The sequence below is a fragment of the Aegilops tauschii genome, chromosome 4 (assembly GCF_002575655.3).
Source record: "Aegilops tauschii subsp. strangulata cultivar AL8/78 chromosome 4, Aet v6.0, whole genome shotgun sequence".
NCBI lineage: Eukaryota > Viridiplantae > Streptophyta > Magnoliopsida > Poales > Poaceae > Aegilops > Aegilops tauschii.
In genome coordinates this window covers 92,515,734-92,541,137 of record NC_053038.3, presented here as the reverse complement: position 1 = coordinate 92,541,137, position 25,404 = coordinate 92,515,734, and positions in this window count along the sequence as shown.

Sequence of the window (25,404 nt, the reverse complement as noted above, 5' to 3'; positions counted from 1 at the left end):
AACATGGGTCCTTATAGTGAGCTAATAAGACAAGCTACTCCTCATTATCGGAGATATCGATGATGATTGGCTCCTTGGACATGGAAGAGGGCGAGGTCTCAGCATCGTGGGTGCCCTCGTTGTAGTGGTGAGTTGCCTAAGCCGCTCCGGGCACCAACCTGCTGGCTCTCGAGATGAGGTAAGCACGTGCACGCTGAGAAAACACCTCGTAGTCTTTGTTGAAGGCACCGAAGGTGGCCTCGAGAAAACGCCACGAATTGTCGTTTAAAGCAGCCAACCGCGTCGCGGCATTGGCGCGCGAGGCATCAACGGTGGCCTTGACGGCGAGGTGCTCCTCCAAGATCTGGGGGTCGGCACGAATGGCAGCCATCGCGACCTCATCCACGCGTGCGGCCGCGGTTTGCTTCTCCGCTGCCAAATGCTCCTTGAGGTCCTGGCTATACTGCGTGCACCATGGCTTAGGCCGACGCTTATTTGGTGGAGGGGTCGGTGATTTGGGTGGATGGTGTCGTGCTCGCGTCGACGGTCGGGGCATGTGGGATGTGGAAGGAGGAGGAGGATGGGGGTCGGGTGTGGATTACCTGCCTGGATAGGCGAGGCCGAGCATCGTGAAGGAGGGTCGCCGGTGAGGAGGCGGCAGCGCTGCAAGCAAGGAGTGAAGGTTTCAACTTGGAAAGGAAGGCGGAAACAGGGGAAATGTGGCTTTTGGTAAGAGGGAGGGGGCGGGGAGGCAGATATTTCTGCGGAAGCCAAAAATTTGGAATCGCTTCCGCCAAAAAACTGGTGCGCAAAGTGTCATCAGACACGGTCCCTTATTCAGACACGGTCCGAAGATATTTTGTGTTGCATCTCACACGGTTGGCTATAATAAACTGTGTGGGATCTACTTGATTTTTCGTCTTGATTTGAATTACATAATGGGGTCACAACGGCCATGGACGGTGTTTGAATTGCTAGACCTTTTATCTGCAGTGATCATAAAAGAATTGGAATATTCAGGACTCGTTTGGACATTTTTATGCATTAAGTGAGTTTTCGATGCATTTATGTGCATAATTCAAATTTGAACTACATGCACATGCTCCAGTGCATATAAATTCGTTGAAAAATCAAATCTTTGTCCTTGGGTGCATGCTTAGGTCCCATGCAAGAAATGGGGATGAATTTCAAACACCATGGCACCGTTGATTGCCGGCAAAGCATTGAGATGCCTGGTTTTTAATTCTAGTAAATCCAAAACTCATCTGAAATTCATAAACTTGGCATGCTATCATAGAGCGGCATCAACATGCCGTGGTAAAACTTTTGTCCCATTTGGGGCAGGTTTGGGTATATGCTTCTCACAAACCAGAGCTTCTCACAACAAGCATGATGGTTTTCGGTAGGGAAAGTCCCACCTTTGGGAATGAAACGATATCCATTGCCTCTTATTGCTTTCATTTTTTTTCTCGTGTCAACATAGAACAACAGGAGTGTTGTGTGAATTTTTGTGATTTTTTGGGGTTCGCTTGGACATTTTTATGCATTAACTGAGTTTTCAATGCATTTATGTGCATAATTCAAATTTGAACTACATACGCATGCTCCAGCGCATATAAATTGGTTGAAAAATCAAATCCGTGTCCTTGGGTGCATGCTTAGGTCCCATGCAAGAAATGGGAATGAATTTCAAACACCAGGGTACCGTTGATTGCCGGCAAAACATTGAGATGCCTGGTTTTTAAATTCTAGTAAATCCAAAACTCGTCTTAAATTCATGAAACCTGGCATGCTATCATGGAGCGGCATCAACATGCCGTGGTAAATTTTTTGTCCCATTTGGGGCAGGTTTGGGTATATGCTTCTCACAAACTGGAGCTTCTCACAACAAGGATGCTGGTTTTCGGTAGGGAACGTCCGACCTTTGGGGACGAAACGATATCCATTGCCTCTTATTGCTTTCAAATTTTTTTCTCGTGTCAACATAGATCAACAGGAGTGTTGTGTGAATTTTTGTGGTTTTTCGGGGTTCGTTTGGACATTTTTATGCATTAACTGAGTTTTCAATTTATTTATGTGCATAATTCAAATTTGAACTACATGTGCATGCTCCAGTGCATATAAATTGGTTGAAAAATCAAATCTGTGTCCTTGGGTGCATGCTTAGGTCCCATGCAAGAAATGGGAATGAATTTCAAACACCAGGGCACCGTTGATTGCCGGCAAAACATTGAGATACTTTGTTTTTAAATTCTAGTAAATCTAAAACTCGTCTGAAATTCATGAAACTTGGCATGCTATCATGGAAGGGCACCCGACATGTTGTGGTATTTTTCGTGTCCATTTTGAGAGAAGGCGCACTCAAATAATGACAGCCAACAAAGGCATTTTGAAAAAAATAGCTGCCACTTTAATATCTCAAACATTTGTATAATTCAAACCGTGTGCATTCCGTTAACCATTCACATGACGCCACGTGTCTTGGTTTTAATGGCTATAGGAGGTGCCGTGTGGATAGCTGCTTGACTGAACGGGAGGCGTGCGAGTGCAGTCCGGTGCGCAGGCTCACCCGGAAGCTTACAAGCTGTTCAATGCAGGATCTGTGCATCTCTTCAACGCAAACGATTCAGATTACGGTATGCAAATTAAAGCCAGACTTCGGCGCTAAGCCAAGAGACACTGCGATTTGTCAAAATATGAAGCTAAAAATCAATATCACTATCTATTTTTTGCAACTAAAATTCAGTAATTAAGCATATATTTCATTCATACTAGAGATTAAGCAGTCGTTCTCACCGGGAAGTGAGACAGCCTTGGACCGCCGCTCGCCTCGCTCCCACTGGTCTATATTAATGGCGCCGCCGAGCGGCCGCACCCCCATCCTCGCCACATACACAATTCCTCTCTCTCCGCCCCAATCCTTGATGCCGCTCTGAGTCCTCAAAGCCGTCAGTGTACGAGGATGCCGCCGAAGCGCCCCATCGGAGGGACTGGCGATGCCGGGGCTGCTGAAGCACCGGAGCACGGCGTGAATATTGAGATAGAGGTTTCCATCCCCGCCGACGAGGTGGAGAACGAGGCTGCCAACAAGCGGAGGCGGGTCGAGAAAGAACCGCAAGCGACTCCAGCAGGCCTAGACTTCATCAACAACCTCCCCGATGATATGTTGATAGTCATCTGATACGTCTCCAACGTATCTATAATTTTTTATTGCTTCATGCTATATTATATTATGTTTTGGATGATTAATGGGCTTTGTTATACACTTTTATATTATTTTTGGGACTAACCTATTAATCGGAGGCCCAACCCAAATTGCTGTTTTTTGCCTATTTCAGAGTTCCGCAGAAAAAGAATATCAAACGGAGTCCGAACGGAATGAAACCTTCGGGAACGTGATTTCCGGAACAAACGTGATCCAGAGGACTTGGAGTCTATGTCAAGAAATCAACCAGGAGAGCATGAGGCAGGGGGCGCGCCTATCCCCTGGGCGCGCCCTCCACCCTCGTGGGGCCCATGTTGCTCCACCGACGTACTTCTTCCTCCTATATATACCTACGTACCCCCAAACCAACAGAAGCATCCACGAAAACCTAATTCCACCGCCGCAACCTTCTGTACCCGTGAGATCCCATCTTGGGGCCTTTTCCGGTGTCCTGCCGGAGGGGGCATTGATCACGGAGGGCTTCTACATCAACACCATAGCCTCTCCGATGATGTGTGAGTAGTTTACCTCAGACCTTCGGGTCCATAGTTATTAGCTAGATGGCTTCTTCTCTCTCTTTGGATCTCAATACAAAGTTCTCCATCGTGGAGATCTATTCGATGTATTCTTCTTTTGCGGTGTGTTTGTTGAGACTGATGAATTGTGGGTTTATGATCAAGTTTATCTATGAACAATATTTGGATCTTCTCTGAATACATTTATGTATGATTGGTTATCTTTGCAAGTCTCTTCGAATTATCAGTTTGGTTTGGCCTACTAGATTGATCTTTCTTGCAATGGGAGAAGTGCTTAGCTTTGGGTTCAATCTTGCGGTGTCCTTTCCCAGTGACAGCAGGGGTAGCAAGGCACATATTGTATTGTTGCCATCGAGGATAATAAGATGGGGTTTATATCATATTGCATGAGTTTATCCCTCTACATCATGTCATCTTACTTAAAGCATTACTCTGTTCTTTTGAACTTAATACTCTAGATGCATGCTAGATAGCGGTCGATGTGTGGAGTAATAGTAGTAGATGCACGTAGGAGTCGGTCTACTTGTCACGGACGTGATGCCTATATACATGATCATACCTAGATATTCTCATAACTATGCTCAATTCTATCAATTGCTCAACAGTAATTTGTTCACCCACCGTAATACTTATGCTCTTGAGAGAAGCCACTAGTGAAACCTATGGCTCCCGGGTCTATTTTCCATCATATTAATCTTCCAACACTTAGCTATTTTTATTGCCTTTCATTTTACTTTGCATCTTTATTATAAAATTACCAAAAATATTATATTATCATATCTATCAGATCTCACTTTCGTAAGTGACTATTGCGTTGGTTGCGAGGTTTTTATTTGTTTGTGTAGGTGCGAGGGACTTGAGCGTGGCCTCCTACTGGATTGATACCTTGGTTCTCAAAAACTGAGGGAAATACTTACGCTACTTTGCTGCATCACCCTTTCCTCTTCAAGGGAAAACCAACGCTGTGCTCAAGAGGTAGCAAGAAGGATTTCTGGCGCCGTTGCCGGGGAGTCTACGCAAAAGTCAACATACCAAGTACCCATCACAAACTCTTATCTCCCGCATTACATTATTTGCCATTTGCCTCTCGTTTTCCTCCCCCCACTTCACCCTTGCCGTTTTATTCGCCCTCTTGCCTTTCCGTTTGCCTCTTTTTTGCTCGCTTCTTGTTTGCTCGTGTGTTGGATTGCTTGCTTGTGACGATGGCTCAAGATAATACTAAATTGTGTGACTTTACCAATACCAACAACAATGATTTTCTTAGCACTCCGATTGCTCCCCTTACTGATACTGAATCTTGTGAAATTAATGCTGCTTTGTTGAATCTTGTCATGAAAGATCAATTTGCCAGCCTTCCTAGTGAAGATGCCGCTACCCATCTAAATAGCTTCATTGATTTGTGTGATATGCAAAAGAAGAAAGATGTGGACAACGATATTGTTAAAGTGAAGCTATTTCCTTTTTCGCTTAGAGATCGTGCTAAAGCTTGGTTTTCGTCTTTGCCTAAAAATAGTATTGATTCTTGGAATAAGAGAAAAGATGCTTTTATCTCCAAGTATTTTCCTCCCGCTAAGATCATCTCTCTTAGAAACGATATTATGAATTTTAAGCAACTTGATCATGAACATGTTGCACAAGCTTGGGAGAGGATGAAATCAATGATACGTAATTGGCCTACACATGGTTTGAATTTGTGGATGATTATACAAAATCTTTATGCCGGATTGAATTTGCTTCTAGAAATCTTTTAGATTCGGCCGCGGGAGGCACTTTTATGGAAATCACTTTAGGAGAAGCTACTAAACTCCTAGATAATATTATGGTTAATTATTCTCAATGGCACACTGAAAGATCTACTAGTAAAAAGGTGCATGCGATAGAAGAAATTAATGTTTTGAGTGGAAAGATGGATGAACTTATGAAATTATTTGCTAATAAAAGTGTTTCTTCTGATCCTAATGATATGCATTTGTCTACTTTGATTGAAAATAATAATGAATCTATGGATGTGAATTTTGTTGGTAGGAATAATTTTGGTAACAACGCATATAGAGGGAACTTTAATCCTAGGCCGTATCCTAGTAATCCCTCTAATAATTATGGAGATTCCTACAACAATTCTTATGGAAATTTTAATAAGATGCCCTCTGAATTTGAGACTAGTGTTAAAGAATTTATGAATTCGCAAAAGAATTTTAATGCTTTGCTTGAAGAAAAGTTGCCTAAGATTGATGAATTGGCTAGGAACCTTGATAGAATTTCTCTTGATGTTGATTCCTTGAAACTTAGATCTATCCCACCTAAGCATGATATGAATGAGTCTCTCAAGGCTATGAGAATTTCCATTGATGAGTGCAAAGAAAGAACCGCTAGGATGCCTGCTAAGAAAGATTGCTTTGTGAAGGCGTGTTCTTCTAATTTTTATGAGAATAAAGATGAAGATCTAAAAGTTATTGATGTGTCCCCTATTAAATCTTTGTTTTCCAATATGAATCTTGATAATTATGGGACTGATTATGAGCCACCTTTACCGAGAAGGCGTCCCAAAAATTCGGAGTTTTTAGATCTTGATGCAAAAATTGGTAAAAGTGGGATTGAAGAGATCAAAACTCTAGATATTAATGAACCCACTATTTTGGATTTCAAGGAATTTAATTATGATAATTGCTCTTTTATAGATTGTATTTCCTTGTTGCAATCCATGCTAAATTCTCCACATGCTTATAGTCAACATAAAGCTTTTACTAAACATATCGTTGATGCTTTGATGCAATCTTATGAAGAAAAACTTGAGTTGGAAGTTTCTATCCCTAGAAAACTTTATGATGAGTGGGAACCTACTATTAAAATTAAAATTAAAGATCATGAATGCTATGTTTTGTGTGATTTGGGTGCTAGTGTTTCCACGATTCCAAAAACTTTGTGTGATTTGCTAGGTTTCCGTGAATTTGATGATCGTTCTTTGAACTTGCACCTTGCGGATTCCACCATTAAGAAACCTATGGGAAGAATTAATGATGTTCTTATTATTGAAAATAGGAACTATGTGCCCGTAGATTTTATTGTTCTTGACATAGATTACAATCCTTCATGTCCTATTATTCTTGGTAGACCTTTCCTTAGAACGATTGGTGCAATTATTGATATGAAGGAAGGAAATATTAGATTCAAATTTCTGTTAAAGAAAGGCATGGAACAATTTCCTAGAAAGAAAATTAAACTACCATATGAATCTATTATGAGAGCCAGTTATGGATTGCCTACCAAAGATGGCAATACGTAGATCTATATCCTTGCTTTTATGCCTAGCTAGGGGCGTTAAACGATAGCGCTTGTTGGGAGGCAACCCAATTTTATTTTTAGTTTTTTGCTTTTTGGTTATGTTTAGGAATAAATCTTTGATCTTGCCTCTGGTTAAATTTGTTTTTATGTTTTAATTAGTGTTTGTGCCAAGTTAAACCTACAGGATCTTCTTGGATGATAGTTATTTGATCTTGCTGAAAATTCCAGAAACTTTCTGTTCACGAAAACAATTGCTAAAAATCACCAGAACGTGATAAAATATTGATTCCAATTGCAACAGATCAATAAACAAATTTTCTAGGACGTCCTATTTTGGTAGATTTTTTGTAGTTCCAGAAGTTTGCGTTAGTTACAGATTACTACAGACTGTTCTGTTTTTGACAGATTCTGTTTTTCATGTGTTGTTTGCTTATTTTGATGAATCTATGGCTAGTAAAATAGTTTATAAACCATACAGAAGTTGGAATACAGTAGGTTTAACACCAATATAAATAAATAATGAGTTCATTACAGTACCTTGAAGTGGTGTTTTGTTTTCTTTCGCTAACGGAGCTCACGAGATTTTCTGTTAAGTTTTGTGTTGTGAAGTTTTCAAGTTTTGGGTAAAAGATTTGATGGATTATGGAACAAGGAGTGGCAAGAGCCTAAGATTGGGGATGCCGATGGCACCTCAAGATAATCTAAGGGCACCAAAAAGCCAAAGCTTGGGGATGCCCCGGAAGGCATCCCCTCTTTCTTCTACTTCCATCGGTAACTTTACTTGGAGCTATATTTTTATTCACCACATGATATGTGTTTTGCTTGGAGCGTCTTGTATGATTTGAGTCTTTGCTTTTTAGTTTACCACAATCATTTTTGCTGTACACACCTTTTGAGAGAGACACACCTGATTCGGAATTTATTAGAATACTCTATGCGCTTCGCTTATATCTTTTGAGCTATATAGTTTTTGCTCTAGTGCTTCACTTATATCTTTTAGAGCACGGCAATGGTTTTGTTTTATAGAAACTATTATTCTCTCTTGCTTCACTTATATTATTTTGAGAGTCTTAAACAGCATGGTAATTTGCTTAAATTGGGAAATTAATCCTAATATGCTAAGTATTCAAGACTAGTAAAAACTTTCTTATGAGTGTGATGAATACTAAGAGAAGTTTGATGCTTGAAGATTGTTTTGAGATATGGAGGTAGTGATATTAAAGTTGTGCTAGTTGAGTAGTTGTGAAATTAAGAAATACTTGTGTTGAAGTTTGCAAGTCCCATAGCATGCACATATGGTAAACGTTATGTAACAAATTTGAAACATGAGGTGTTCTTTGATTGTCTTCCTTATGAGTGGCGGTCGGGGACGAGCGATGGTCTTTTCCAACCAATCTATCCCCCTAGGAGCATGCGCGTAGTGCTTGGTTTTTGATGACTTGTAGATTTTTGCAATAAGTATGTGAGTTCTTTATGACTAATGTTGAGTCCATGGATTATACGCACTCTTACCCTTCCATCATTGCTAGCCTCTTCAGTACCGTGCATTGCCCTTTCTCACATTGAGAGTTGGTGCAAACTTCGCCGGTGCATCCAAACCCCGTGATATGATACGCTCTGTCACACATAAACCTCCTTATATCTTCCTCAAAACAGCCACCATACCTACCTATTATGGCATTTCCATAGCCATTCCGAGATATATATTGCCATGCAACTTTCCACCGTTCCGTTTATCATGACACGTTCATCATTGTCATATTGCTTTGCATGATCATGTAGTTGACATCGTATTTGTGTCAAAGCCACCGTTCATAATTTTTCATACATGTCACTCTTGATTCATTGCCTATCCCGGTATACCGCCGGAGGCATTCATATAGAGTCATACTTTGTTTTAGTATCGAGTTGTAATCATTGAGTTGTAAATAAATAGAAGTGTGATGATCATCATTCATAGAGCATTGTCCCAATAAAAAGAAGAGAGAAAGGCCAAATAAAAAAAGGAAGGCCCAAAAAAAAAGGCACAATGCTACTATCCTTTTTCCACACTTGTGCTTCAGAGTAGCACCATGACCTTCATGATAGAGAGTCTCTTGTTTTGTCACTTTCATATACTAGTGGGAATTTTTCATTATAGAACATGGCTTGTATATTCAAACAATGGGCTTCCTCAAATGCCCTAGGTCTTCGTGAGCAAGCAAGTTGGATGCACACCAACTTAGTTTCTTTTGTTGAGCTTTCATGCATTTATAGCTCTAGTGCATCCGTTGCATGGCAATCCCTACTCCTTGCATTAACATCAATTGATGGGCATCTCCATAGCCCGTTGATTAGCCTCGTTGATGTGACACTTTTTTTTCTCTTCTCCACATAACCCCCATCATTATATTCTATTCCACCCATAGTGCTATATCCATGGCTCACGCTCATGTATTGCGTGAAGGTTGAAATTTTTTGAGATTACTAAAGTATGAAACAATTGCTTGGCTTGTCATCGGGGTTGTGCATGATGAGAGCATTCTTGTGTGACGAAAATGGAGCATGACTAAACTATATGATTTTGTAGGGATGAACTTTCTTTGGCCATGTTATTTTGAGAAGACATAATTGCTTAGTTAGTATGCTTGAAGTATTATTGCTTTAATGTCAATATTAAACTTTTATCTTGAATCTTTCGGATCTGAATATTCATACCACAATTAAGAGGGCTATATTAAAAAAATTATGCCAAGTAGCATTCCGCATCAAAAATTCTGTTTTTATCATTTACCTACTCGAGGACGAGCAGGAATTAAGCTTGGGGATGCTTGATACGTCTCCAACGTATCTATAATTTTTGATTGCTTCATGCTATATTATATTCTGTTTTGGATGATTAATGGGCTTTGTTAGACACTTTTATATTATTTTTGGGACTAACCTATTAACCGGAGGCCCAGCCCAAATTGCTGTTTTTTGCCTATTTCAGAGTTTCGCAGAAAAAGAATATCAAACGGAGTCCAAACGGAATGAAACCTTCGGGAACGTGATTTTCGGAACAAACGTGACCAAGAGGACTTGGAGTCTATGTCAAGAAATCAACCAGGACAGCACGAGGCTGGGGGCGCGCCCTCCACCCTCGTGGGGCCCATGTTGCTCCACCGACGTACTTCTTCCTCCTATATATACCTACGTACCCCCAAACCAACAGAAGCATCCACGAAAACCTAATTCCACTGCCGCAACCTTCTGTACCCGTGAGATCCCATCTTGGGGCCTTTTCCGGCATCCTGCCGGAGGGGGCATTGATCACGGAGGGCTTCTACATCAACACCATAGCCTCTCCGATGATGTGTGAGTAGTTTACCTCAGACCTTCGGGTCCATAGTTATTAGCTAGATGGCTTCTTCTCTCTCTTTGGATCTCAATACAAGGTTCTCCACGATTCTCGTGGAGATTTATTCGATGTAATCTTCTTTTGCGGTGTGTTTGTTGAGACCGATGAATTGTGGGTTTATGATCAAGTTTATCTATGAACAATATTTGAATCTTCTCTGAATTCTTTTATGTATGATTGGTTATCTTTGCAAGTCTCTTCGAATTATCAGTTTGGTTTGGCCTACTAGATTGATCTTTATTGCAATGGGAGAAGTGCTTAGCTTTGGGTTCAATCTTGCGGTGTCCTTTCCCAGTGACAGCAGGGGCGGCAAGGCACGTATTGTATTGTTGCCATCGAGGATAACAAGATGGGGTTTATATCATATTGCATGAGTTTATCCCTCTACATCATGTCATCTTACTTAAAGCATTACTCTGTTCTTTTGAACTTAATACTATAGATGCATGCTGGATAGCGGTCGATGTGTGGAGTAATAGTAGTAGATGCACGCAGGAGTCGGTCTACTTGTCACGGACGTGATGCCTATATACATGATCATACCTAGATATTCTCATAACTATGCTCAATTCTATCAATTGCTCAATAGTAATTTGTTCACCCACCGTAATACTTATGCTCTTGAGAGAAGCCACTAGTGAAACCTATGGCCCTCGGGTCTATTTTCCATCATATTAATCTTCCAACACTTAGCTATTTTTATTGCCTTTTATTTTACTTTGCATCTTTATTATAAAAATACAAAAATATTTTCTTATCATATCTATCAGATCTCACTTTCGTAAGTGACCGTGAAGGGATTGACAACCCCTTTATTGCGTTGGTTGCGAGGTTTTTATTTGTTTGTGTAGGTGCGAGGGACTTGAGCGTGGCCTCCTACTGGATTGATACCTTGGTTCTCAAAAACTGAGGGAAATACTTACGCTACTTTGCTGCATCACCCTTTCCTCTTCAAGGGAAAACCAACGCAGTGCTCAAGAGGTAGCATCATCATATCCCTCCTCCCAATCCAAAATTGGGCGAGGATAGCCGCCGTTTCCCGGCGGTGGCGCACCCTATGGCTCCGCACCCCTGTCGACCTCCTTCACGCCCACAAACTCTGCCATGGCTATCGCCAAAGCTTGGATGCGTTCTCCCAGATCCTCGGCAGTCACCATGGCCCAATCAAAGGCCTTATCGCGGGCAAGTTCCATTCCACTGGCAAGGAGCAAGCCAAGCTTGACGAGTGGTTCTGATCCCGCGCCATAGATCAGCTCGAGAAGCTAAGTTATAATGATGGGCATATGAGCTTGCTGCCAGCGTCCGCCCTCCGCTTCGCGCCCACGCTGCACCTCACCAAGTTCATGAACTGCCACCCCCCTTAATGACGCGCCCGCTCTTTTTCTACCACGACTGAAGCACCTCGAGCTCGTCGCCGTCCGCATCCCAAAGGATGACATGGAGCGCCTGCTCCGCGGCTGTACTACACTCGAGTTCCTTCGTCTTCAGGCGATGAATTGGTCGAGTACCTTGCACATCACCTCCAGGACTCTCCGCACTATTTATGTGTGTTGCTGGTGCTGCAACGAGAGATCACAAAAGGTGGACCACAATATGGTCATCCAGGACACACCTTCACTTGAGAGATTACTTGTAGTTGATCAACAAGGTCCAACAAGAATCAATGTCATTTCTGCGCCGAAATTGAAAGTGGTGGGCTACTCGTCTGTCAAATACTACAACTTTCAGGTACAACAGTCGCCTTATATACCTCTCCTTCTTGATATCAACGTTATTTCTAGTTTTGAAGATGTATGTTCGTCTGTCATCCAGCGAAGCTTCACCCAGACTCTGGGCACAGTGAAGGTCTTGGCACTAGAATCTGTCGTCCCCAACCTGGACCAAGTTTTCAGTTTCCTGAGATGCTTTCCGTGCCTGAAGAAGCTGTATATTGAGGTGATGTTCCTTTCCTGTTAAATGTTAACCATAAGGGAGTTCAATTTTTTGCACCTTTTCCCAAGTTTACAATGACAATGTACTATGATTTCTAAAGGAATTTTGGAGGATTTTAGGACATACACCCCCACCCCATATTGGTTGCTTCATTCATATGGTTACAATCGTCCATAAGCATTTCTCCTTTGGATTCATCTGTACTAGTTTTCTTAGGGAATTTTTCATCCAATCCAACCTCTTGTGAAGAAGGCTACATGCTTCTAGATTGTAATCAAATGCCCATGTCAATCATGCCAGATCGAAGATGGCACGTTGGTGCATTTTACAAATCCTGCAAACCAAATGGGCGTGTAGCAGTGTTCAAAACTGCATGTAGGCACTAACACGTTCTCTTCTTTTGCAGTGCATATTAGGCCCGGTGGAAGATGTTTATAACGACAATCACATTGAATGCCTGGATCTGCATCTCTCAAATATTACTTTGAACTCCTACCGAGGGACCCCACCGGACATTACACTCGCCAGGTTCTTTCTTGCCAGAGCAAAGGTTCTGAAGGTACTGAGGTTGAACACGCATTTGATTAGGAAAGATAAATGGTATGATTATCAGAGCCGGCTGGTACTGTGGAATGGAAGTGCCTCCAAAAGTGCCAAACTTCGTATTGGAAGAGCATATGGCAAAGCAATTGGAAATCATTGTGTCAAACCCATACATGACTTGTCAGCGGCTGATCCCTTTTCAGAAATGATGCGGTTTGCAATGTTTGAATTTGGGCGTTGTAATCTTTGAATTTGAACCTTGCAATATTTATGGTATTTGTTATATTGAACCATTTCTGTTCTCTTGTCTCAACGCAAACAGTTCATCCGGGTGAACTGTATGTCGTACATCGCACACACCTTGATCTGGCTGACCGTTTCTTTTGTGTTTCCTAATCACAAACAGTTCATCCGAGTGAACTGTATGCTGTACATCACACACACCTTGATCTGGCTGACTGTTTCTTTTGTGTTGCCTAATCATAAACAGTTCATCCGAGTGAACCATATGTTGTACATCGCACACACCTTCATCTGGCTGCCCGTTTCTTTTGTTCCTCCTCATTGAAAACGGTTAATTGAACTGAACGGTATGCCCTGAATCGCACACGCAACTAAAATCTAAACCATGTTTGATGCATCCGTCATCGCAAACGGTTTGCACCTTTTTTGATGGTTTTTTACACTACCGTTTGTGATTATTGCATCGCACACAGTTTCGTCAAAGGGTCTCTGATCGTAGTGTCGCGTTAGCAGCATCCTGCAGTAGTGTTAGCTAATGTCAGTATCATATCACATTCGTATTGGAAGAACTTTAGGACGTATGATTGGTGTGTTATTTAGCTTTAAAGGGCGGACAGCTGCTAGTAGGACACAAAGCACCTATGCAAATTGTAGTGTAGATATAATGGGAAAACCCTAAGCATCAGGAGTAAAATCAGGAAAGTGGAACTTGCTGGAATATATGTGCTAGTATTGCAGGTACGCTAGGAAGGCTTCGCATACCAGCTCTCTACAACTGAAGGCGTAGTACTATTACTATCAGTCTAACTCTCAAAGGCGACACATACGATCGAATACGAAGAGTTGAAAGCATCCATGACAATCGATGTGAAGACCAACATGAAGAGTTGAAAGAGTCCATGACAAGTGACCGGATAGACCTGTACACTGCAAATGTCCCTGCTCCTCTTCACTACAAAGAACATACTGTACAACTATTATACCCCCTCTGTCCCTAAATACAAATCTTTGTAGAGATTCCACTATGGATCACATACATATGTATATAGATACATTTTAGAGTGTAGATTCACTCATTTTGCTCCGTATGTAGTCCATGGAGGAATCTCTACAAAGACTTATATTTAGGTACGGAGAGAGTACTTACAAAGGAAGAACAGAAGAGGAGCATGCTAAAGAAGAGCAAGCAGATTTTGGATAATAAAATGTTGGTTGGTCACACATGACGAACCAGAGCGCATAAAGAACGCAACTCCCTACTGTCCCTCGATATGTGGCGCATGTGCTTTTCGAAAGTAAAGTAGGAACACTAACAGACCAATTAAACATTCTTAGTTTTAGTACATGTCAGCATCAAGATTCGTATTTGAGCAACTATGTTTGGAATTATGAGTGACATGTTGTTTAGCTCGATGGGTTGAGGAGCACTGCTTGCACGTACGTCTCGAAGCACCTACGACAATAGTACGGAATATACGGGAATGTCTACATGCAAATCGCTTGACTTTCGTCATTTGGGTCAGTCGACCATTCCAGGCGGTTGGATGAAGATCCTACGTCTCCTAACCCTTCTTATTCCTCGCCTCTTATTCTTCCCCTAAAGACCACCGCACGGGTCGCCGGCCGAACCACCGGCCCTCGCCCTCCCCTGAACCGCCCACCACCTCCAATATTCCGCCGCCCCCGACCATCCCTCTAGCTAACTCCATCCCCCCACCCGCGTCGAGTTTTGCCTCCGGCGAGGCCCCACCATAGCCCGACGACAGCCCCCCCACAACCACTGTCCCCACCCAAAACACTAAGATAGATAATGGGGCAGCCCACTAACGAGCCCCTTCCTTCCCACCAGCGAACTCCGGTGAGCTCTCAAAAATTGACTGACCCAATTTTGAAATTTAGTCTACTATCATTTAACTAGTGTGGAATATAAAAGGGGAAAACCATAAGCATTGTGAGTATAGTGTTGAGCGTGCCATGGTGGATCTGAAGGTGCAAACCGGACAAAGGCAACTTCGCAACCAATGTTTGCTTTCAACTAACAAGTAAGTGATGGACAAGAAATCACAATAAAACAGTGGTGATCTATTTTCTTGCTGCGATAAATAAGTTGAGCAGATACGAATGAGTACTGCCTCTGGTGCGGCGCCATGTATGCATCTGCTGAGAATTTGACGGTGTTGCAGTAGTGCTGGTTGTCAGCGGCGTGGAAGCAAATCTAGGAGGGTAGGTGGTGGCGGCGGGGGAAATATCCCGGCGCGGTGGACGAGATGGTCGTAGGAGCGGCGCCGGCAAGGTGGACGACGGCGGGGATGAAGCGAGAGGGCGGGATGCAAGGATCCTGGTCCAAAGCCGTGGATGACATATGTCAATCTCTTGTAATGGAGGACGGCGTCGGGGTATCAGCTCCGGCATGGTGGAGGAGGACGGCAATTGATGGGTGGCAGACGAAGGAGGCTGGGGTGGAGAGGGTGTTTTGGTGCCCATGGAGTACGAATGGGTAAATGGAGGGAGAGAGGAAGGGGGAACCATGTCTTCAGGGCGCGCTTGTCTCAAATGCGAGGAAATTTACAAACTTAGCCCCCGTTTAAAATTTCCTACATCACAGCAATATTACTCTGTTGGGGACAGGACGGTAATCTCACATACACTGAATATTTGCCGATGGAGATTTCGGCCGACGAGGGTTTGTTTTGGTGCCCATCGTGTATGAATCGGGGAGGGAAGCGATTTCGGCCGAGGAGACACTGTGTTTGGCGCCCACCGTGTATGAATCCGGGTGAGAGGCGGTTATGTCACGTTTGAGTGAAATTACAAACCTACCCCTATCGAAACCTATAGAAATCGAGCCGATGGGCTTTGCATGTCAGGGATAGGCAGTAATTTCCATCGCGCAGATTTTGGTTTCAGGCGGTTACTGCGACTTTCCCCATTTCGTTCCAATTTTTGCAGAGAAAGACTGCACGTTTACCATGCCAACTCAATTCGAATCCAGTTTGTATTCTATTTTTGTTCGGGCATGGTCCATTTTCGATTGGAATAAAATTCTATATACATCATTTTTTATATATACTTTCAAAAGCACAACACCCTTTATACATAAATATGGTTTACAAATGGCATGATCTCAGATTCATAAGGCTGGATCCATCATAATTTGGATTTTCAAATATTTGAAACCACTTTATGTTGAAATCCAATGTATGCATTCCTCGCTAACTGTCTCCAATTAATGTGTGTTTCATGTGGTTTTTTCCACTTCTCAGACATGTACAAGGCTGGTCATAATGGGAGTATCATAAGCGGTATCATGCATGCCAACTAGACTTTTTGGATGATGTGGCACACAATTAAATGAGGAAAGAGAGGATGTAGTATCATATTATGATACCGTATCATATTAAATGTTGTACTAGTTTGTGTCATGCATGTCAATTAATAATGCAACCTAAGATACTAACTTATGATACTATGCTTTACGGAAGTAGTATCATACACTAGTATCGTATACATGATACTAGTATATGATACTCCCCATTACAATCAACCTAATGTGTTTCACACACGCAACATATAGTGTAATCCCGTTTAGACATTAATTGCATATAAACCATGCATTGTCTCTAATTAAAGAATCTATGGATCACTAATATTGATAAACTATATAACATTACACGTGTCCCCAAATTCAAATGAATATGCATGTTTGATACACCAATTTTGTTATGATATTATCGATGTCGTGATCTCTAGTTTAAATATTTGAATCCCCTTTAATCCAGATATTTGTCTCATATAGCTATCACTCATGCTTATATAGGTGCATCTCTCTAGACCTATACACCTTCATCATCTCTCGGGTATCTCTCGTGCTACTTGTATGTCGACAATGATCTTTTATCTTCGTAACACACTGACGGTACTCTCTCCCTCGACCTTCACTCTATCTCTCTCTAAGTATATCTCGCTCCCTGCTATGTGTCTCTAACTATTATTGTCCTTGTGAAATGTCTTTCTCTCACACGAACACAAACTTCGTCTCCCGGGGTCTCATTTCTCTCTACTATTCCCCTGTGTGCCACTCGCACACCCCCTCTCACACAGAGATGTCTTGCGCTCCTTAGGTATGAGAAGCTACGACTCTTCCCCTTAAATATCTCTTTCTCACACACAAACACAAACTCTGTCTCCCAGGGTCTCATATCTCTCCACCATTCTCTTGAATGCCGCTCACACACACTCTCTCTCCCTAGAGATATCTCGTGTTCCCTGATATGTCTCTCTAGCTATCACTCTCGTTGTGAAATATCTTTCTCTCTCGCAGACACAAAACTCCATCTCTCGGGATCTCATTTATCTCTGATATTTGTTTGTATGTGACTCACGTGCACCCTCTCTCTATCTCTCTCACACCCACACACATAACTCAGCCTTCTGATCCACTTGACTCTTATCTCTAACACACACACACACTAGCTAGCATCTTTATCTTTCTATTTATCTGTTTCTCCATCAATCTTCTTTCTCGTCCTCACTCTTGCTTCCTATCACACACAATATATATGTTTCTCTCTACATGCAGTTACGTGCCCTCTTTTTATCTTTCTCTCACACACACATAACTTCACCCTTTGAACCACTCGGCGGTCATCTCCAACACTCAAACTAGCCGATGTCCCTCTAGCTATCATCTCTATCTCTCTATTTATCTTTAGTTTCTCCGTCAACATTTCTTTCTCGCACGCACTCTTGCTTCCTATCACGCACACTATATCTGTCTCTCCATACATGCATCTATAGGTTGATCTCTTTTGCACAATCGTTGTGTCTCGCTCCCTCTGCTCACCATAGATGCACGCTCTAGCCCACGCCACCATCTCTTGAAGACAAAAACAGATGCTCAATTATCGGGCCTTCTTCCCTGCACTCTCACATGCATGCATATTGTCATACCGATCTGTCTCCCCCATGTCGTTGATCTTATGACTTATGTCTTCTTTCTTTTATCTCGATCATGCGCGCGCACACACACACATCCCACGTATACATGTATACCTCTCGCACATGCACGTTCAAGGTCTCCTATGTCTCCATATGTAGTTAATTACCCTCAGCCCTAACCCCACGTCGAATCGTTCTCTTCTTGTGTGCACATAACTTCCGCCTGGATGGGTAAAACACACACTCACACTTAACAATCTCCTTCTAGCTACCCCCCTCTCTCACTCTTCCCCTATATCCCCGAAACCAATAAGACCATCCCTTCGTTTAATTCCTGCCTACATGCACCATCGATATATAGTAGTCTTCCTCGGTGTCTCTCGAACAAACACGTTCTCTCGATGTCGACTCCTCTCACGCGCACACGCCTTCTCTTCCCTCTCTACGGGCCTTTTCTCTCTCGCACCCCCTCATTGGTGGCCTCTGCCATACACATCACCTCTCTATGATGAAGCCACACACACTTAAATTACTTTCGCCACCGAAGACTCCGCTTCACACACACACGCGCGCGCGTGCGCGCGGGCGCGCGCGCACCCACCCACCCACCCACACACACACTAAGACTCCATCTCACACACACATGCTCTAGGCGGAGCATTTGTTCCTACCACCCTTCGTCCAACCTTACCCGTATGATAAATAATCACCTTAATTTACTTGTATAACATGGACAAATTCCACTTTACTTTAGTAGTTAGCAAACTTCTCATAATTATATAACGCAAATCACGAGCAGGAAGTGACATTTTTTACACAACCACGTTAACATGGCCATGTAAATCACTAGCTAAAGTGTAATACCATTATACTTATATCCCAATGCAAAAGGTTGAGTACACGTCCAAAGAGTAGAGTCGCACACATGCACTCTGTCTCTCAGAATCTCACACCCATGCCAGTTACGTGACGCCCCCTTAACCAGACCCGTATGTTACAATTTGTGCACCCGCAGGTACACGTGATGGTGCGCATTTATTTAAGTCGGACGACGAACCCAAACAGTAGCTGCATTCATTCCCCTCCCACCGCCTCTTCTCTGGTCGCCGTCGCCCGATAGCCATGGCCCGGCCAAAGGTAACGACATACGCCATACTCCCGCTGGAGTGGCGCTTTAATCTCGAGGCGGCGCGAAGCCCAGATCGCAGCCGCCCTGCCTCCGGAGTCCGTAATAGCCGGAGCCGAACGAGGAGGCGTTGGAGGCGGAGTAGCACACGGAGCCAGAGGAGGAGAACGACGACGCGGAGCCGGAACAGGGGACGACTACGCGGGCGAAGCGGAGCCGGAGGAGGATGATGATTTCCATTATACTCAGACTTAAAGGGCTTTGAGTTTCAAGCCAGATTTATTTCATAGAGATAAGAGAAAGGAAATTTTAGTGGTCATGCATGCATCTTTTTGTGCTAGCACTCCTATATAAGGGTTGACCGGTTGCTTCCTGCGGACGTGCGCGGGCAGTGGAAGATGAAGGAGAAAGGAAGCGGGCCGTGGAGTACGCTAGTTGCAGCACGAGCTCCAAGGAACGTTCGTGCCAAACAATGCATAGTTGTCCAGTATAGTCCAGCGGAGTATGAATTGGGCTTTAGGTTGCGTGTGGATGACATGGCTGCGACATGCAGGCTGTAGTTCGACAGCCTACTGCTCCGCTTCACACGGTTTGGTCACGCAAGATTTGCATGCACGCATGTCACACACGTACTTGTCGAAGGCGTGCTCAAAAAAGGGCGACCAGGTCCGCTCGTCCGCGTTGGTCCATGCTCCCGGAAAACAACTAATCCCAATCGCTATAAATGTCGTGCATGCTTTAATTCTGGGCTAGTGGATGGATGCGAACGTGCCGTACAACGAACCGCCCGCCAGCTCCCTAATCTCTATCTCTACTCTTACACTAATAATAATCTATATATCTATCTCTATCTCTCTTCTACTACTTCTACTACTCTACTACTCATAAAAAACAGAGTTGGTGATGATGGTGTGCCTGCCATCCTGCAATATAGGCCGTCCAATTTATATCTCACGGATAGAAATAAAACTATGGCAATTTTGCAAAAAGATACCCACACCCCTCTCCACATTTGCAAATAAGGCCTTCCCTCGTTCATCCTTTTCTATCAGAAGATAAACTACTCATACAAATGCATCCTGACATTATGTGCAACGCGCGAGGATGTTTCCTTGGACCTTGGGGGCCTCTCCAGCGCGGCGTGGCCGTAGTTGCAAGTTGACGCCCCTTGAGATGCCGATGTTGAGGGGCACTCGGATTTTTTCCGGTGAGCAGGTAAGTGATGAGTTTGATCACGTAGTAAATGCATTCTAAAGACTACTTCCGTGTCCATTTCCTAATTCCCCTGCTGCCCACTGTTTCACAGGTTAGGCTTGGTGCCAGTGGAGATTGGCTTGCATATGTACGGGAGGGTACCAACATCAATTTTCACAACATTTACAACGGTGACACCATTCTCGTAGAACCTTTGTCCAACATTGGGATCAGCCATGCAACGGGCCACCGCCTGAATTGGTACGATGGAACCACGATGGGATTGAAGAAGATAGCAATCCCGGAAGCCCCGACATGGTCGTACGCCAACCAAAATTACACTCTCATCGTGGTGTTCGACATCGCGATTGCTTTCACGAACCCTGCACATGGCATTCAAAGGTGGACCATGCTGTCTGCAGCTGATTTGTTGCCGTACGAGTACGAAGACGATGTGCTCCTTTCTAACCGCATCTTCGCGGTGACAAGCCTTGTTTCATATGGGACACATCCTACGGTATACTCCCTCTCTTTCAGTTTATTTGTTTTCAATTTTTTCGTTCTATAAGTTTCAAAATTCAAATTTAGAGCTCCCCATCACATGTTGAGATTACAATGCCCATTAAATCGTTGCATGCATGTACTGGTTTTTATTGGTCATTTATATTGGTTGCGCATGCATGCATTGCAAGTAACATTTTTACCATAATTTCTTAGGAAACTGAGTGCAATAATTGAGTAGTTTTGCAAACTACCAGTACTACACCTGAAACGGTTCAAAATCAATACCACCACCACGCCCGGGTCTGACCGCCCTGGTCGACCCAAACCCCCTCCCTTGCCGGCGCGCACTTCCCGCGTGAAATGGTCAGCATCGCCCCGGAGCGTCAGTACCGCATTAATGCTCGGCCAGAGCGGAGGCGACCTCTCACTGGCGTCGGCTTTCAAGCAGCGCGACAGCCAAGAGAGCGCCGCTTCCCGGTGAATGCGACTGCTCCGCGTCGAGGCTGGCCATAGTTTGGATGAGTCTCCATCGTGGGGAGCCACACTAGTTGCGATGATATGGTGAAAGGATCGAGAAGAGGTGTCCAGAGGAGGGGTGATTAGACCCTCAACAAAGAAAAGTAGCAGTTTTTTATTTCTTCAAGTTAAGGTGGAGTTTTAGCACAAGTTTAAGCATTCACAATACATTTCAAGCAAGCATGGCAAGAGTATATGAGCAGCGGAAGTTAAAGCATGCAACTTGCAAGAAAGTAAAGGGATGGGATTTGGAGTGTGCAAACGCAATCGGAGACACGGAGATTTTTGGCGTGGTTTCGATAGGTGGTGCTATCATACATCCACGTTGGTGGAGACTTCAACCCACGAAGGGTAATGGTTGCGCGAGTCCATGGAGGGCTCCACCCACGAAGGGTCCACGAAGAAGCAACCTTATCTATCCCACCATGGCCATCGCCCCCGAAGGACTTGCCTCACTTGGGTAGATCTTCACGAAGTAGGCAATCTCCTTGCCATTACAAACTCCTTGGTTCAACTCCACAATCTTGACGGAGGCTCCCAAGTGACACCTAACCAATCTAGGAGACACCACTCTCCAAAAGGTAATATATGGTGTGTTGATGATGAACTCCTTGCTCTTGTGCTTCAAATGATAGTCTCCCAAACACTCCACTCTCTCTCACATATTTGGATACGGTGGAAAGATGATTTGAGTGGAAACCAACTTGGGGAAGGCTAGAGATCAAGATTCTTGTGGTTGGATTGGAATGTCTTGGTCTCAACACATGAGTAGGTGGTTCTCCCTCAAAAAATGAATGCTGGAAGTGTAGGTATGTTCTGATGGCTCTCTCCCCGAATGGAGAATGGGTGGAGGGGTATATATAGCCTCCACACGAAATCTAGCCGTTACACACAATTTACCAAACTCGGTGGGACCGAATTGTGAAACTCGGTCAGACCGATATGGTTCAAAATGTGAATGTTAGAGTTTTCGGTGGGACCGACAACGTCAACTCGGTGAGACCGATTTGCTAGGGTTAGGGTAAAACCTCAACTCGGTTTGACCGATTACACAAACTCGGTGAGACCAATTTTGGTAATAAGCAAACAGAGAGTTGGTCAAGCAAACTCGATGGGACCGATTGCATATCTCGGTGGGAACGAAATAATTGCAACAGGCAACGGAGAGTTTGCAAGCCCATCTTGGTGAGACTGAGATACCATCGGTGAGACCGAACTAATTAGGGTTTCTCGAAGTGGCTATGTCAAATGAACTCGGTGGCGCCGGATGGATCAAATCGGTGGGTCGAGTTTGACTTTAGGTTTAGGACATATGTGGAAATGAGAAAGTGGTTGAGGGCTTTTGGAGCATATCACTAAGCACTTTGAGCAAGCAAGCCATTAAGCAACACCTCACCCCCTTTTAATAGTATTGGATTTTCCTATGGACTCAATGTGATCTTGGATCACTAAAATGAAAATGAAGAGTCCTGAGCTTTTGCCAATCTTTGTCCTTAGCATCTTGAAGGGGTTCCACACATCCTCTTGTCCTTGCCACTCCACTGTTGAACTCATCTGAAATATACTGGATGAAAACATTAGTCCAACAAAAGATATGTTGACATTAATTACCAGAATCACCTAGGGAGCACTTGTGCTTTCATATGGACTCCCATTGCCCACAGTTATGGATAGTTCTGTCTATGAAGAACACGTGGGACTGGAACTACGAGACGGACATGTACCCAGGAGTGGATGTATGAACCTGAGTAATGTAGCACAATAAGTGAAGTAGAAAGGCACAGATAGTATGAACATGCGTGGCATATCATTTGTCTCTTACTACCACTAAATGTTGTACGTGCAATGCACGGTGATGTTATGATGTACGTGGCTAAGTACTCTACTACTATATTAATTGGAGGCACATATTAGGTTTTATATTTGTTTACGTGTATGACCCGAGACCTTCCAACTAGACATGTCTTTCTCTCCGGGTCGCACTTTGTATCATTCATACCGCTAGTACTACTACGTGTGGTCTCCGACCTAGAAGTGGAAGAAGTGGAGATGCTCTACCACGCTGTTCATGTCCCACTCCTTTCGCTGACGTGTGGGACATCCAGCACGTGCCGTGTTTGGCACTCCTTCGTTGTAAGAGTTGAAACGCTAGCTTTCATCAAAAATAAAAAATAAATATAAATCAGCAGTGATACTATACCACATGGTTTCCTTGCTCCCCGATATCGGAAAGAATACTTCCGTTCGCCGACATGTGGGACGTCGACCATCCTCGTCCACTTGCCATGCACGCAGAACTCCAAGGGAGAGTCACCCCGGTCATCGCGCAGTAATAATGACTAATGAGCCATCAAATCACAGGCCTAACCTTTCCCACTGTGAAGTTACTCGAACGAAGGAACCATCATGACTTCGTTGAATTCCGCTTCTTGAAGAAAACTACTGTACCAACAGTACTGCTAGCTAAAGTAGTATTGTACTCCAGCAAAGGCCTCCTTTGGTTCATAGGATAGGAATCTTATAGGAATATGAAAATCATAGGAAGTGAGATGACATGCATCTCAATTCCTATAGCGAAAGAGATGCCATTTGATGCATAGGATAGGAATTTTTCCATTGAGTCTAGGCTAATGTACTGGTAATTTGCTCTAAAAACTATAGTAGTAACTAGTACTGGTACATGCTCATAATTAATTAAACAAACGTACGGGCGACACAGACACACACACTAACTACTAGTACTACTACTTCTCACATGCTGGCCAGACGCCGTCGTTCTCCTTCCCGGCTTTGTCGGCAACACCCCACCGTGCTTGGATCTCCGCCGAGCTCTCCGCAGTAGCACATGCGTCCTCTTCTTTCTTGCGGTGGCGGGCCTCTCTTTTCTTGAGTGCTTTCCGCCTTTTCCGCTCCCTCTGTGCGGCTTTGGCCGCCTCTTGCTCTACCGCCCATTCGGCCTTGGCAGCTTCAAAGTCCACCCACGTAGGTGTGAGGTCACGAGCGGCGATGAACTTGGCACAGCGGGATGCCATCGCTTCCCTACCATTTTGTGTGCGGTCGTGGGCGGCGAGGAACTCGGCGCGGTGGGATGCCATCGCTTCCTTACCGGTTAGTGTGCGGCACAGTGGCATGAACGACGCTTGGTGAGAGCTCTCGGGTGGAGTGGCCGGACAACCGTATAGTGCATTGGTTTGTCAAGAGCTCAAGGACAGAAGACGAAGGAAATTTGGATTCCCCTTCAATCCCGGCCATTTATTACCTAGTAAAATGCATTGTCAGTCATCGAACTTGTCTTGATAACTCACTTTGATCATTGTATATGAGATATGGTGATTATACGGTCACTGGCTCAGCGTATAGCTCCGTATTTGTCCGGTTGACCAGTCAAACAGTCCGCATGCGCCTCATCTGCTCGTATTCTGTATCTATCTATCTATCTATCTATCTATCTATGCGGGCCTGCCTGTCAGTGGATTAAGAAATAAAAACCAAAATTATGCGTATGTGAGGAATCAAACCACGGACTCGTCGCTGCAACGCACACTCGTCAGCCAAATGAAAATGAAATACTTTGCGTTAATTGCACAAACCGATTTTTATAGTATATGTGATGCACACATTAGTGCACACCGTCCATAGACGCAAGTAGCATGTACTCGTGCAGACACTCACGCTCACGTTGTCAAACCATGCTAATGCATGCACGTCGCCCTCTCAATCAAAGTCCTGCTCATGGCGCAATGCAAACGACGAGCCCGTCACCTGTGAGCCCCGGCGGTGCCTGACATTACTGTTTAGACATTTGCTGGCGGCCTCCTCGAACACTGAGCATGTATTCACCTGGCTCAACACCAACGGTCATACTCGTGCTTGGGCGTCGAGCTGCTCGACATTAGCCATGGCTCTACACACGATGCGAGGACGTGACTCGGCGCCTTGCTCATGTATATCATCCATCACAACGACAATCTATAAAACAGCCTAGCTAGAGAGGGTACTATGGTACCTATATATGTATCGTGAGCGA